A 16857-nucleotide genomic window follows, 5' to 3' on the forward strand; every position below is an offset into this window, starting at 1 on the left:
TGCTGGGAGAGAAGCCCTCTCTGAGGAGGAGATATGGGAGGTGAGGTTTAACATGAGACCTTGTGAAGATCAGTTAGGAAGACTGTTCCAGGCAGTGGGAACAGCATGTGCAAAGGCAGCAGGAGATATCCCAGCATGTTTGAGGAATAGAAAGACAGGTGTTAAAAAAAAAAAAGAAAGAAAGGTGTTGCCAAAATGCTGGGAGTGTGGTTGGAGATAAGGTTAAGGGGGTAGACAAGAGCTAGGACCTAAGGGTTTTATTCCTCAGGAGCATTTCCACTGTGACTCGGGTACACACCACTCTTTTTTTTTTTTTTTAAGATTTTATTTATTTGACAGAGAGAGACACAGCGAGGGAGGGAACACAAGCAGGGGGAGCGGGAGAGGGAGAGGGAGAAGCAGGCTTCCCTCAGAGCAGGGAGCCCGATGCGGGGCTCGATCCCAGGACCCTGGGTTCATGACCTGAGCCGAAGGCAGACGCTTAACGACTGAGCCACCCAGGCACCCAGGTACACACCACTCTTTACTATCCTCCCCAAGACCCCTTGGCTCAGGCCTCATGACCTGGCCTTTCTATGGAGCTGTTCAGCCATGGGATTGTGAGCCCACCTATTAGGAGGTTGGTCCATACGTGAAAACGAGGCAGAAATCCCCTTGTACTGGGAAGACCTCGAGCCAGCAGAGCTCCATCAGCCTGCCCGGGACCCAGCTCAGGGCTGCTCTACCTCCCACCCATGCAAGGACCTGCGGCAGCTCCCCGACTGTGGTGCATTTTCAGTGTCTCTCTCCAGTGACCTCTAGCCTCCCCTTCCTCCGAATGCCACCCTCCAGGGTCACGGCCTATTGATTTGCTCCTAGGCCCCAAATTGAGAGTTTTGAGGGGCAGGTGGCACAGTAAAGCCAAGAGAAGCACTGAGTCCGCCAACCCTCCCATCTTTTTTAAACAGAGGAAAATCATACACAAAACAGGAAAATGGAAATTTTTGTGCTGTAATTTCCTAACTCAAGTGACTGTGAAAAACCAGTTCATACTGGCACTCACCATGCAGACAGCCTGTGGAATCCAGTTACTCAGTAAGTTATGATTTTCGGGGGCATAAAGCATGGTCTTGGCTTAGGGAGGGAAGGGAGAGGTAGGAAAGAATGGTGGGAAATGGGGTGGAAAGGGAAGGCCTTCCGAATAGCAGAGCAAATCATACGTTTCAGATTCAGCAAGGCCCCTGGGACATGCCCTTGTTTTATGATGAGCAAGTTGTGAAGAATTTCACCTTTCTTTATCTTGATGACTTGAGGGCAGGGACCCGAAGTCACCAGCATATCTGGAGGGGTAGCTCAGGGCCCAATGCACGAGGGGCTGAATGAATGTATGCGTGCAGGGTCATGGAGGCTGAGACGATTAAAAGTGAGCATGGTCGCTGCTGTTGATTTGTGTGGAAGAATCGATGAAAGATACAAGGACTGTTTAATTAAGTCACATGACCCTGGGAGACCCAATTTTGGAAGCATCAACACTGAAGTCACTTGTCCATCTCGCAAAGTAGGCAAATAATTATAGAAGATGGAGAAGAGAAAAGATTTTTAAAAAATGGAGCCACGGATTCAAGCCCAAGTACAAGGAGTTTGAGAATAACTTACGGTTTGGATTGGGTTTTTAAATAAAGTTTTTTATTCAGACCTGTTGTAGACTTACAGAAAGAGCGCAGTGAGAGTAGAGAGCCCCTGCAATGGCTTAGGCAGTCCCAACTCTGCCTGATGGCAACACCTGGCATCACCCATTGCCGGGGTACATTTGTCAACACTAAGAGGCGAACGTTGGTACGTCACTCTTACCTGAACTCTAGACTTTATTGGGATCACCAACTTTTCCATTACTGTCCTTTTTCTGTTCCAGGGTCCACGCCAGCATCCCGTATCACATTAGGTGCCTATGCCCCTTAGCCTCCTCTGGTCTGTGACATTTTCTCTGTCTTTTCTGTTTCTCATGCCCTTGACAGTTTTGAGGAATTCCGTGAGGTTTGTTGAAGAAGGCCCGTCAAACTGGGTTTGTCTGAGATTTTCTCATGGTTGGACTAGGGTTACGGGTTTTGGGGAAGACAACGACCAAGGTGAAGTCCTTTTCTTGTCACATCCTATCGGGGGCACATGACAGCCACATGACACCACTGGGGATATTAATCTTGATTAATTTTTTTGACCAAAGTTTTTGCCTTTAGCCCAACATGGTCGCATCCTTCTGGCCAACCTCCCATCCTTCCAGGCTCACATTAAGTGGTATGGAAGTTTTGTATGGAAGCTCCTTTCCGACACCCGCAGAAGCCTCTTCCTTCATCCAACCGAGACTCTGCTCCCATGATTACTCTCTCGTGTTGTTAGCAACAATCTGTCCTTTTTCGGAGGTTGGTTATCTGTTTAGTATCTGTTTCAACATCATGACAGGGAGTGAATGAAACAGACATACACTTAAAAAAGATGTTCTTAAGGGCTCGGGGAAGGAAACCAAAGAGCTGCAATGCAAAAGTCGATCTAGAAGAAGAGAAAGATGAGAGGAAAATGTCAGCCAGAAGTTGACAGCCAAATCAAACAGGGGCAACGTTTGTGATCAAAATAGCAAATGCAAAAATGGAAAAGTGGTGTGCAGAAGCAAAAGTTTAAAAATCAAAACTTTCCAACTTTGAAATGAAATTTTGCAAAAGTAAAGGAAATTTAAGTGGTTCGAGTTTGTATGGGAACAGAAACATAGATGGAAAAATATGTTTCAAATAGGTAAGGCAAATTTTAATGAACAGCCAAATAACACAGTTATCTGATCTTACAAAAGGAAAGTACCGCAATTTGGAAAGGGCAGGAAACTTCTGGCAGCGAAGTGATTAATAATGATCAGCTTGGGCTCAATGATGAGGTCCAAGGAGGACTGTCCAGAGGGCTCGAATTTATGCCTATTATTTTCTTTGTATAAGCAGAATCACTTTGTTCCGAGAGGCAAACAACAAAGACATCTGAAATCTTTCTTAAAAAGAAAATTAAGTTGGTCAAAGCGTTGTTTGTTTTTGAGAAAGAAAAAAAAAGTATGACTATGTTTTCTAAAGGTGACTCATGCCCACAATGTCCTATAGAATGTTTTCTTTCACTCAAAAGAATGTATTGTGCATCTTCTCTGCTCCGTGTCTCGGTGTCAAGAGTTGGTCCCTGCATAAGGTCTATGATCTAGTTAGCATATACCCATTTTATTCCTTACCTGCCATTTGCACATTTGCTGGGTTGTTGCTAGGTCTTGGGAGTCAAATCTTTTTTGCAAGCAGGATTTGGGGTTTTGGTTTTTTTCCTTCTGTAGCCCAGAGAATTCACCATGTCACTGAGGACAGTGCGTTACCCATCGGGATGAGTGACCTGTTCGGCGCCTCTCCCCACCCCCCTCTGTTGAGGCCCAGGTTAAGCACTTGTACGGATCCCCTCGCTCTCACTTCCCCGCGTTCGTGCAAAAGGAGCTGCCCATGCCAGACCAGCCTAGGTTTGTACAGACTGTGGTCCCATCCGGCACAAGGGCCAACACTGGGCATTCCATCCCATACAAGAATGTCAACACAAGGTTATGAAAAATCTATGAAACCCACACAAAACAATATAATACATTAAACCTTCAGGTTACATATAGGAAACAAATGTCCCACTGTATCCCATAATCCCCATTATTTTTTAGCTTTCTCATTTCCACCACTGAGGGTTGCTTGAAGAACAGGTTGTCTTTCCTGGCTGGAACCGACCCAAGACCCCCGCTGCAGCCAGATCTTTCTGCCAGCTTCATGGGGTTTGTGTTCTAGGCTCAGCCATCCTGGGAGGTGTAACCGATTCTGTGATAACTCATGTTGTTGTGACATTGGTTTATCCGCAAATGACAGGTAATGGGAGGAATGATGTCAACATACCATGGAAACTAGATTGATTCATCTGTGATTTTTCCAAGGCAGGAGGAGATGGAATCATGGAGGTAGAGCTATAAACTTCCACAGGACCAAACAAAAACAAAACCAAAAACAAACCAAACCAAAAAACCAAAAACACCAAAACCCTTCAGTAGAGTGCTGCACTGGCAGGAGCTTTTTGAGATCTATTGGAAGCAACGTAAAAATACGTGTCGGTCTCAAACTCCTCCAGAAGTATGCCGTCAGCCTCATGGGGCTCCCGGACCCTGGGGAGATAGTTGTGCTTCCTCCTGCACCCTTCAATGGCTGCCCTGTGGCTCAGAGCTCTGCTTCCTCATCTTGCCTCAACACCCACAAGCCAGCAACACCACTCTCTGCTCTTTGTACGTTTTTCATATCCCTGGAGGCTGACTCTAGAATGCTAAGCTTTCTGCTGGGGGTATTAAATTACATCCCAGAAACCAATTAATTGCTTTTGCTGACTTCTGGTCACAGAGTTGCATAGGTTTTAAGTGGTCGGTCCTTAGTTTCCCCATCAACTACTATTTTTAGGACACTATATGGCAGGACACAAGGATTTTTGAGAGTGCACATTGAGAACCTATCCTCAGCTGTTTGTTTTCCTTTCAGCCACACTGAGATTTCCCTCTGGTGTATTCTCAGCCGGGGACCCTCACTGCTCCCTTCATTGTCCCAAAGTTTGAAGGGGGGGTGCTGAGTCATGCAGTCCCCAGCAATTACCTCAATGAATTGCCCTGCAGACTTCATCTGCCTCCCACTAGACCCCAAACCCCATGAAGGAAAGCTCACCTCTTTGGTCTCTATAGCCCTCATGCCTAGAAGAAAGCCCAGACTCAGTGCTGGAATGTTAACTTGAGTTGTATATAACAGGTGTCAGAAAGCCAGATGCCCTCCCCAAATACACTCCCCACGGGAGCAGGACCAGAATTATATTGTAAGACTTTAAGAGATAAACCCCAAGATGCTCCAACCAGTGTACTCTAACTCAGCTGAGCTAACTGACCAATGCCCCCATTAGATCTTTTAATCACTTGCATTGGGCTCTTCTCCTGAAAGAAGGAATGGCAAAGTAATTGCTACCAAAAAATAAAATAAAAAGTGTGGGGTACAGAAATGTCATTTGAAAATAATATTGGGGGAAGAAGAGAGAGAGAAGTACATGACTGAGAAAGACATGTTACATGGGTTGTGAACATTGCTCAGGGAGTGGGAGGACCGCTTAATTATCCAGTGAAATGGGAATTGTCTAGACAAATAATTCAGATAGCTCAGGCCGAAGCTAGCCCTTCAGGAATTTGTGCCAGAGCCCAACCTCAGTCCTGCCTACTGGAGTCTCAGGGCTTTGTTTTGCCCTGGGTTAAGCCACATCTCTGTTGGCTGCCAACTATTAACAATGAGTGGCTTACCATAAGAAGCTCAGGCCTAAAGGAATTCATCTTCTCCCTCATGTCCAGCGTAGTCATGGATAGATGAACTTGAGTCCAGCTTCCAGCAGTCCTTCAACATGCAACAAACTGCTTTGCCCAAGTTCAGAGGGTCATGGTCACCCTGGCCAGCCCCTCCATGCCCAGCCCTGCTGCCCCCTTGCAAATCCTCTGAAGGTATAAGCCACAGAATTGGAAATCAGAGGGTGTGCATCCAATACCAGCTCCGCAAAGGGCCTGCCAAGGATCTGGGGGAGGCCATTTGGCCTGTCGGCTTCCCAGTTCCTCATCTATGAGGTGAAGGGGCTGGACTAGAACATTGCATTTTTTCTTCTGAATAGAGGTGATATAACACCCTTTCCTTGCAGAATTTGTAGAACACAGAAAAATGGCATGCACATGTAAAGTATTTTCAGATATTAGAAAACAAATTAGGATCCTGCTTTTGCTCCTAACATTATATGAAACACTTCTCTGTTCATTAAAGAAAAACAATGTATATTATTTGTCAGTAGCTTCCTAAACTTTCACAAGCATTTGGTTTCCAAAATGCTTCCAATCTCCAACATTTTAGAATTCTTTGAGCGGTGCTAGATTTAAAAAAAAAAAAAAAAAAAGGATACCTTTCTGAGAGAGAGGTAGCATATTTGGGTACCAGGTTGTAGGAACTGTGGGGCATAGTTTAATCATATGAATATTGGGAGGCGGCCTTCCATGGCTCCCTCATGGTCTTACGTGTCTATGCCAAGAATACGAGGCTGTGACTGCTTTTTAACTGAGCCATTCTTCAGCATTGGGTTTTCAGTGAGCAACACTGAGAAATGAGGTCAGAACTACCTCCAGAACAAAGAGCAGGTTTGCTTAGTGCTTGCTTTAGAAGCAGTGCATTCCCCAAGCTCAGTGTCCCTCAGGGGCAGAGCAAAGCCACTGCACATGCAATATCTTTCTGGACCCCTCTGCCTTGTTTCCCTGTGGGCTTGGGCCTGAGGCTAACTGATGGAAGTGCTCATGTCTACACTGCTTGCTGGGCTGGGAGTCATGATGTCTTTTGTCTCTGACACAGGAGGCACATATCTTTCGCCGGCAAGAGTTAACTCATTAGCTTGAAAGTGGGATAGAGTCAACCCCCAGACCAAACAATTATTCCATGTTAGTTAAATGAGGACAATTGAGCGGCAAGGACACTTGGACTCTAAGAAGTTAAGCAATATGCTTTACATGGCTGATGGGTGGCCGAGCTAGAAGTCAATTCCATAGGTATCATACGATTGCATGGCTGCTACAAAAACAGCCTGGGTCTGTTGGAATCCAAACCCCATACATTATATCGGCTGCTTTCACCACTCAGACACCATACCATATCCTCTAGTCCATAGAAACCACTTGGTATGAAATTAACTGAGAACTTCAAATGGATTCTTCATTAAGAAAAGTAGTTGGTCTCAGTTCGATGGCAAGTCTGAAGCTACTTTCCCCAGAAAGCTTACCATCTGGTACCTATTTGGAGGACTCATCTACCAAGCTGCAGAACTGGTTTATTTAGATTAAATGAAAGCATTTAAATCTGATTGTTGTGGTGTTTTATTGGCTTTAAAAAGCATTTTTTCTCCAGCAGGCTGCAGTGCGCAAATATTACAGATATTCTTAAAAATGAACACAGTAGTAATCATTCTAAGACCTGTTTTGGCAGAAGTAATTAGCTTCCCATGCTGGTGAGAAGAGAAGGTAAGGTAATAACCCTAGGACCATGTGTCCCTGCTATCCTGGGGCAAGAAACTTTTCTTTAAGACTTTATTTTTTTAGGGGCGCCTGGGTGGCTCAGTTGGTTAAGGGTCTGCCTTCAGCTTAGGTCATGATCCTGGGATCCTGGGATTGAGCCCCACATCAGGCCCCCTGCCCAGCGGGGAGTATGCTTCTCCCTCTCCCTCTGCTCCTCCCTGCTACTCATACTTTCCCTCTCTCTCTCTCTCTCAAAAATAAAAAAAAAAAGACTTTATTTTTTAGAGCAGATTTAGATTCACAGCAATATTGAGAAGGTACAGAGATTTCTCATATACCCCCCACCACCCATGCATGGCTTCCCCCACTATCAGCATCACCCACCTGGTACATTTGTTACAACTAATAAAGCTGCATTGACACATCATTATCACCCAAAGTCCATAGCTGACATTAGGGTTCGCTATAAGAGACTTTCTATTGTATAAGATGGAATATTGCCCATTGACAGAAAATGCGTGTGTTGATGGAATACCCGAGGAGCTTGCTGAAAGTACTCTCATGCCCTCAGTAACTAGTAGACATCATGATTAGGTACTTGGCAAATGCTCTCCATACATTTGTTCATCCTAGGTCTTTATTCCATAAGAACTGATTGTGTGGCTGCTCCAAGGACAGACACTGGGAACATAGCAATGACCACGTCAGAGGTCCCTGCCCTCATGGAACTCGTGCTCTAGAGGCAGACAGGGTGTCAGTGATGATCACTGCTCTGAAGAAAAGCTGAACAGGAAGAAGTGGCTAGAGAGAGATGGTGAGGGTTGTGCTCTGTGAGATGTGGTCAGAGGGGGCCTTAGCACAGAGATGCTATCTCAGGAAGTGGTGGGGAGCGAGCAGCAGGAAGGTGTGGGTGATACTTCCTGGTTACAAATAGACATGGGAGTGATGAGAAAAAGAATCAGGTTTCCTTGCAGCCCAGCCTTCTGTTCTATTTTGGACCATGGTCTCTCTCTGGGCCCAACTCACCTCCAGTCTGGGGCGGATCCTCGTGGAGAGAGGCAGCAAGCACAGTCTCTGCGTTATGAATGGACGACTAGAGTGCTCATCATTTACCACAGCTGTCCATCAAAGAAGCAGAAATTTTTATTTCTATTTGAATGGAATAAACGTCTGTCTCCCCACATGCCAGGCTCTGATACCGGAGGAGGAGTGTGATTGTGTCTGGTGGTGTGCTGTAGTCCCATTTCGTTCTAAGGAGCATGGGGAGGAGTACGAGTGGGGATGAGGAGAAATACAACATGGCGGCTGTGTCCAGTACAGCCAGTCAGATGAAGAGGGGGCCAAATTCTGGGAAACGGCGGGGGACACGGAGGAAGAGAGAGTCGTGCTGGTTGTGGGGGGTTTATGGAACTGGCCGCCGCGTTGGGCCACAACGGGCATTTTCAGGGACATTTGATATTGGGCCGAGGCCAGCCTCTTTCTCTCAGCTTTTGGCTTAGAGGCCTGAAGGAAGAGTGGATTCTCTCACCTTCTTAACAGAAGATGGGAGGCTGAGGAGACTTTTAGACGGCCCGGGTCTTCTCACTGAGTTAAACCACACTCATTTTATTGTCATTTCCCCTTCCTCTCAGAGGGAGAGGGAGAGAGAGATTTACTTTCATTGCAAATATTCAAGCATGTGTTGGGTTCACTTTCACAAAAGAATTAAAACGTGGGAAAACCAAATCCCAACCCCACACCCTGCTACACTCTCCCCACCCCACCCCCCCCACTGCTTTCAGGCCTTTGCTTAATTTTGTAACACTAATTCTTTGATCCTTCCAGCCATAAATCATTTAAGTGACTTTGATTAAATAACCGCTTAACTTCCAAAATTCTTGTATAATGACTGCATTTCTTGTTATAATCTATACAATAATAATGAGGTTTTACAAAGCAGGTTCAGATGCCAACGCACCTGGACTCCTCCCGGCGCACTGTGATTTAAGGCAACTTATTTCACCTCTTGGGGCTTAGCCTTACGCACTGATAAGAAAGGCTTGGTATTTAATATACATCCCCCATGGAGACAGTGTAGGGAATTTTATTCACTTAGTGTTTATAAAGGATCTTTATTGGAGACCCAAGGGAGGGGGATGCCCATGAATATTTTAATATGCAATAGGAAATCTGTTTGGACCATCCAGCCAATGTTATATAATGACCTGGTTTTGTGGCCCCACGTTCCCTACCGAGACCTTCTTCTGGCTTCTCTGGGGATGGAATTTTGCTCTTTTCCCCGGCGGCTGAGAGAGCAGGGGCGTGGCTGGACAGGCCGAACACACGGTGGATTCTCTGCCCAGCATGTTCCTCCTTTGGTGTGGAAGTCCAGATTCTGTCTGCGGAGGACAAACCACGACTGCTGATGTCTCTCGTTTTGAGGCTTAACGTGTATCTGTGAAATGCAAGACCCCCACCCAGATCGGCAAACCTTCTAGCAAATTCCTCTTCATTTTACTCACCCTCTGGCTTTACTAGTAATATTGGTTGACTCCTGCTGACATTCATGTGTTGCTTGTGACAAAGGGTGAACCCTTTCGATCAGGCAGTGTTTTCGTACAACCCCTGTGCTTACAGTAACTACTAAAGATGACAGTAAAGCATATATGACGGACATTGTTCAGATATTACCCGCTGCTTCTGAAATGATGATTTCTCTACCAGAGCAAGAGACCAGTGAAATGCAGGCGTAAGGACAGGCAGCCACCAAAAATGTGGGTTTTTAAGTTTAAGCTAATATTTAACGTGGGGTAAGGACTACTGGTAAATATTGATTTATCTTCCCTCCTCTTCCCCTGGGGGCTTAATCTCACAGCTCAGAACATTAAACAGTTGTTTATTATTCCACCGGCATTATAAAAACAATACTAGAATTCTTTTCCTTCTTTCTTTGTTTTGTTTTGTTTAAGAAATAAAAAGCATCCAATATCCCAGCAGGATAGAGCAATGCCAGTGTGTGGAGTGACACAGCCCTGTGGGAATAGGTCTGGCTGAGCCTCCATTCTTTGCAGGGACCTGCTCTTTTGCCTGGCCTGGGCCCAGATTCTTACCTGCAACAATACTGGAAAGAGTTCTTTTTAACTCTAGGCTTTAAAGAGAGCGAAGAGGATTGGTGGGAAATCATTGACAACCTGCCAAGTAGCCACAGGAGCCATCTAGAGCCGTGTCGTCTGATAAGAATGAAATGATAGACATCTTCCCTATCTGCACTGTGTGCTGACCAAGAACCACTCGGGGCTACTGAGCTCTTGAAATGTGGCTTGTGCGACCGAGGAAGTGAATTTTGAATTTTATTGCATTTTTGATAATTTACTTCTAAATAGCCACGTGTGGCTAGCGGCTACCATTAGCACAAATTTATAGTTTCCCAAGAGTTAGCTTAAGAATGCATATATCCCCACGACAAAAGTAGAACTTAAATCAAGAGTCGTTCTGATATTACCTTGAACTTCTCTGTCACCAGGTCCTGGGGCAGCCTGGCCCCTCCCTTTATGGTTGAACTTTGTCCCTTCTCTTCTGCATTTCACCTTACCTACTCTCTTTTTTTTATAACAATTTTATTGATATAAGTCACATACCATACAATTCACATATTAAAGGTGTACAATTCAATAGTTTGTACTATAGTCACAAGGTTGTGCAACCATCACCATTATCAATTTGCTAACATTTTCACTACCCCAAATAGAAAGCCTGTACCCATTCACAGTCACCCCCCACTTCTCCCAGAACCCTCGCCCCCAACCGCTGGCAACCACTGATCTGTTTTCTATCTCCACAGATTTGCTTACTCTGGACATTTCATATAAGTGGAATCATGCAACATGGGGTCTTTTGTGACTGGCTCCTTTCACCCGGCACGATGTTGTCAGGGTCCATCCACATGGTGGTGGATGTCAGTACGTCATCCATTTTCAGTGTGGAATCACATTCCGTTGTATGGGTGTGCCAGTTTCTTTATCCACTCACCAGTTGCTGGTCATGGAGTTGTGTTCACTTTTTCGCTACTACGAGTACAGATGCCGTGCACACTTGTGTGTGAGTTTTTGTGTGAATGTATGTTTTCATTTCCCTGAGATAGGCACCCAGGAGTGGAGTTGCTGGGTCACGGGCTCACTCTACCTTTAACCTTTCATGGACCTGCCGGACTGTTTTCCAGAGCAGCCGCACCATTTCACACTCCCCTCGGCAGTGTGTGAGGGTTCTAATTTCTCCATGTCCTTGCCAGCACTTTTTACCGTCTGTCTGTCTGACTACAGTCATCCCAGCAGGTGTGAGGTGGTATCTTACTGGAGCTCTAAGTGGTGTTTCCTAGAGTCCTTTGCTCTTTGCCCCTCCCCCCATTCACATTCTGTGTGGGCCCCTCCCACAGGTAGATTTGCCCCAGAGTTGCGGTTTTGCAAGAAAAGAGCAAGTTCCATTTTAGTCGTTTCTTCTGAAATAACAGAGGTTACTTCTGTGACACAGTTACAAACTGAAACCAGCGGTGATAGTGTGTAACCATTTGGCGCCCAGTTAGACATTAGAGACATTTATACTCTTCCTGGGTCACATTCCTAGGCAGAGCTTCGCCCCCGAGAAACAGTCTGTATGAGTAAAAATGGTTTGAGCCAGTCCTAGAGGGAGTGCTTTTAAAAAACTTTCTGTTACGAAAGTATTTCCCCAAGAGTCCTTTCCCAAGCAGGCACAGAATATTCTGAATCAAAATGTTAACACAGGGTGGAAACAGAAAGACAAAAGTCCAGGTGTGGGAGGCCCTGACACACGGGCCACGATTTGCCTGCAGGAGCGGCGCCACTCTCAAGCTCCCTGCGTTCACAGCTTCACGCATCCATTTCTTTAATAAATATTCGGTGCCTCAACGTGCTGGACACAGCTCTGGGGATAGAACCGTGCACAAAATGGACCTGGTCTTCGTTTGCTTAGATGAGGCAGATGGTAGTCAGATCAGCCAGTGTTAAGAAGGAAGAGCACAAGCAGGGCGATGGGTACAGAGGAGGGCAGGTGTGGTGATGAGCCCTGGGTGTTATACGCAATTAATGAATCATTGAACACTGCATCAAAAACTAATGATGTACTCTGTGGTGGCTAACTGAACATAATAAAAAAAAAGAAGGAAGATCACAGTCACACTACAGATAGGACCATGTGTTGCTAGCTTTCGTGGTCTTTTCCTGTGCTCACCCCAGAGAGCCCTGCAGTGGGAGATACACCATCCCAGCATGACCGACCTACGTATACTTTCTTCTTTTATTGTTAGATAGCCATTACTTTATTTCTTTATTCCTCTCTCTCTCTCTCTCTCTTAAACATTCTTTTTGACCTAGGTATCATTTTTATAACCAACTTGTTTCTAGCATCTTTGGAGATTAAGGGTTTGGTAAAATACATTTCTGCTCACAACGTTCCCTATCTTCTTTGTCTGTTAAATTTCTAGCTATCCTTTAGGGCACTGCTCAAATACAACCTTTTCTGTGAAAGATGGCCATCCTTATGGCCTCTGGAATGAATATTCCATTTCTCCCCTAAACTCCTAAACACCGTGTACTTGCCTTATAACCTTTCCTGTTTTGTAGAAGGAAGGTTCTTTACCTGTTGACTTTCCTCACCAGTCCATGAACATCTCAGAGTAAGGATTTGTGTCTGTGGCTTATTTATATTTTTAGCCCCAATCACAGAAGTTCACATCTAGCTGGTGATCAGTAAATGCTGAGTGAATAAATGAATGAATAAACGAACACATAGAGGAGTCAAACAAAACAAAACAAAACAAAAAAACCATGAGCCCAGATTCTTTCTTCTAGCTAGGAGTAACTTGCCATTGAAACAGCAGTGAGCTGTCAACTCTTGTGATCCTTGCTTATTATTTTATACTGATCTTTTCACTTAATGGGGAAAAATAGAAATGCATTTTCTTGTTGGAAAACTTATTTGAAAAACAACCAAAGCTAGGTAGGGGAAGATGATAGGAAATCAGTTATTAAAGACCTTGATGGCTAAGGCCATGCTAATATTTTATCCTGGGAAACAGAATAAACCTCTTACCCCACGGAAATCCTGGCAATATTATTTCTAGGGTATTTAGAAATGAGGCACCAAATCTGGTACATCATGGGTAAGCCCAGATATGCAAAAAATAAAGAATGGGCTGGACACAGGACAGATCCAGGGGCCCCGAAGCCACATAAACAAGCCAGAGTACAAGAACCTTTTGACTCTTGGTATAAAAGCAAGGCCATGCAAACCAGAGGGACAGGCAGGAAGGTGGGCTAAGGACAAGATTCAGGATAAGCAACAGTCACACAAGAAAATAACATAAACCGTGGTTGTAAGAAGCTCAAAACCCAGTATTTCAGGAACAAGGAAAGCAATCAGAGATCAGAGCAAAAAGTTTGATCCAAAATTGAAGCCAAGACGAGGGAATGATAATCATGACATGAGGTGATAGGGAAGCAGCGTTGGGCAGGACACAGAATCAAGAGAATCCTGTGGTAGACCAGCAGTGCTGGAGGCTTTCCAAGGTGGTGGGTCGAAGCCAAGGACTTCCTGTCCTCTGTGTCCCTGGAGGACGTGCCTTCCTTGCAATGCTTTCAGCCCCCAGTTTACTGTTTCTTACACATAGCAGAATTGCGGTTTTTATTAAGGAAGGCTATCATTAAAGTTTATAGACTGTCATAGCCTTGTCTACCTTGCTCCTTACTTTAAATGTTTGAGATAGGTAGGAAAGTATTTTTAAAACCATTTATGTGACAATGGACTTATACCCAGAATACATAAAGAACCCATAACTAATAATAATAAAACTAACAAACTGTTAAAATGAGCAAAAGGCTTAAACTGAAACTTAGCAAAAGAAGATAGATAAATGGCCACTAATTATATGAAGATGCTCAACATCATTAGTAATCAGGAACACACAAGTTAAAACCTCCACGCAATACCATGAATACCACTTCACTGATGATACCAAGTGTTGGTGAGGAAGAGAGACAGAAGCTTTTATACATTGCTGGTGGGTGTGTAAAATGACACAACCACTTTGGAGAATTGATTCAACAAATCTGTTCCTAGGTATTCACTGAAGAGAAATCAAAAGACGTGCACACACATACGCACACACATACACACAGGCAGGACTTGAACAAGAGTGTTAGTAACAGCTCTATTCATAACAGCCCCATACAGAAAACAAAATACCCATCCATAGGTGAGAGAATAAACAAATCAGAGAATAATCACACAACAGACACGTGCAACAAAAAGGAACAAACCACTGATCCAACAACATGGCTGAATCTCCAAAACATTATTTTGATCAAAAGAGGCCAGACACAGAAGAGTTGATCTACAGGATTCGGTTTCTATGAAGTTCTAGCACAGGCGGAACTAAACTATGGTAGCACAAATCAGGAAGTAGATGCTTTGGTTTACAGAAATTGACTTGAAAGGGGCAGGAGGGAACTTTCTGGCATAATGGAAGTGTTCTGTACTTTGACTTAGGTGGAGGATACATGAGTGTAAATATCTGTAATGTTTGTAAATGCCAAAACTCGGGGAACTGTACACTTAAGGGTTGCGCATTTTGTGATGTATAAATTACACCTTGTTACAAAAGAAGAAAATCAGGTTTGGAGAAGTGAAGATACTTGCTTAAAGTCGGGCAGCAAATAAATGGCAGAGCCCGTCCTTGAACCCAGGCCAGCTGATGTCAGAGTTAGAGCCCCCTTGGCTACATCACTTTCTCTGAGCATACATGGAAGGTGAAGAATAGTTGAGCACATCTGCAAGGGAGCAGAAAGAAGACTCCTTTGTACCAGGGGAAGGAAGGGCAGTAGTCATCGAGGTCACATTTCTGTCCTGGGCACGAGGCTCATAATGGCCTGTGATGGAAAGAGCCTGTTCCCTCTGGCCACCTGCGGAGTAATTAGGAAGGCTTGACAGATGCTGGGGCAGAGATAAGCATCACCATCCAGCTCCGAGATCCTGCCAGTAGAGAAGGTATTAAGGTTATTCTTTTGTGGGTATCTACCTTGGTTAGTAAATAATCAACCTGTTTCATTTGTAAGACCTTTCAAAAAACTCTTTATGAATTAATGCATTTCCATTACAAGAAAATGGATGCTACAAACAAAAGGAGAAAAATTCAACACTTCCTAGGTCCTTTTATAGGGTGGTAATCTCAGATATTTTTTATTGCTTGCTAATAAACAGAAAGGGTTTTTTTTCTTCATCAAAAACTTTATTTATATAAAAAACAAGTTTTAATGTGGAATCAGTTCTCCTTCCTGACATTCAAACTTGTCCAAAAGAAAAGGAATATTTTTTCTTTAAACTTTTTTATTGTTATGTTAATCACCATACATTACATCATTAGTTTTTGATGTAGTGTTCCGTGATTCATTGTTTGTGCATAACACCCAGTGCTCCACGCAGAACGTGCCCTCTTTAATACCCATCACCAGGCTAACCCATCCCCCCACCCCCTCCCCTCTAGAACCCTCAGTTTGTTTTTCAGAGTCCCTCATCTCTCATGGTTCGTCTCCCCCTCCAATTTCCCCCTCTTCATTCTTCCCTTCCTGCTATCTTCTTTTTTTTTTCTTTCTTAACATATATTGCATTATTCGTTTCAGAGGTACAGATCTGTGATTCAACAGTCTTGCACAATTCACAGCGCTCACCATAGCACATACCCTCCCCAATGTCTATCACCCAGCCACCCCATCCCTCCCACCCCACCCCCACTCCAGCAACCCTCAGTTTGTTTCCTGAGATTAAGAATTCCTCCTATCAGTGAGGTCATATGATACATGTCTTTCTCTGATTGACTTATTTCACTCAGCATAACACTCTCCAGTTCCATCCACGTCGTTGCAAGTGGCAAGATCTCATTCCTTTTGATGGCTGCATAATATTCCATTGTATATATATGCCACATCTTCTTTATCCATTCATCTGTCGATGGACATCTTGGCTCTTTCCACAGTTTGGCTATTGTGGACATTGCTGCTATAAACATCAGGGTGCACGTACCCCTTCGGATCCCTGCATTTGTATCTTTGGGGTAAATACCCAGTAGTGCAATTGCTGGATCGTAGGGTAGCTCTATTTTCAACTTTTTGAGGAACCTCCATACTGTTTTCCAGAGTGGTTGCACCAGCTTGCATTCCCACCAACAGTGTAGGAGGGTTCCCCTCAGAAAGGGTTTATTTTAACAACGGTGGGATCATTCTATATGTGCCATTTTATGATGTGCTTTTTAAAGACCATCCCTCTGTTAGAAGATATACATGGATACCCTTTCTCTTGAGTGCCTAACATCCCATGGACGGGTATATCCAAGTGTATTTCACCAAACCTTGCTGTTACTTATGTTGTTTCCAGGTGTTTTGCTGGAAACATGTTGTACATTGCATGTTTGCTCGTCTTTCTAGGCACTTCCTCAGGGAAAGTTCCTAGAAGTAGGAATTCTGGCTCAAAACTGAGGTTTGGACATCTCATTCATATTGTCATTTTTTTCTTTTCAGAATGGTTTTGCCAATTCACATTCTCCCCAGCAGTGCATTCATGTGTTGTCCTGGGTCACTTGGATGCACACTGCAACTTCAGGTCCCATCTTACCTACTACCTCTTTTCATGGAAACATGATCTGGCAGGGTTACAAATTAACCCTTGATGTTGTGAGGCTCCATCTCCTCAGCAATGCCTGAATCCCCTTTTGGATTCTGCTGGTTTGA

General features: G+C 44.3%; 1 protein-coding gene and 1 long non-coding RNA gene across 2 annotated transcripts in view; one reads left to right on the plus strand and one right to left on the minus strand.

Annotated features, from left to right (window-relative positions):
- Positions 1-16857, plus strand: part of THSD4 (thrombospondin type 1 domain containing 4) — a 572226-nt gene that overhangs the window by 337808 nt on the left and 217561 nt on the right. The window lies entirely within an intron of this gene.
- Positions 9141-16857, minus strand: part of LOC141370033 (uncharacterized) — a 36835-nt gene continuing 29118 nt past the window's right edge. Inside the window, exon 5 of the long non-coding RNA XR_012373715.1 lies at positions 9141-9703. This is a non-coding gene — a long non-coding RNA (uncharacterized lncRNA). The remainder of the gene's footprint in view (positions 9704-16857) is intronic.

Source organism: Callorhinus ursinus, unplaced genomic scaffold (genome assembly GCF_003265705.2).
Source record: "Callorhinus ursinus isolate GAN/ISIS: 27379988/994484 unplaced genomic scaffold, GSC_fseal_2.0 scaffold25, whole genome shotgun sequence".
Lineage (NCBI taxonomy): Eukaryota > Metazoa > Chordata > Mammalia > Carnivora > Otariidae > Callorhinus > Callorhinus ursinus.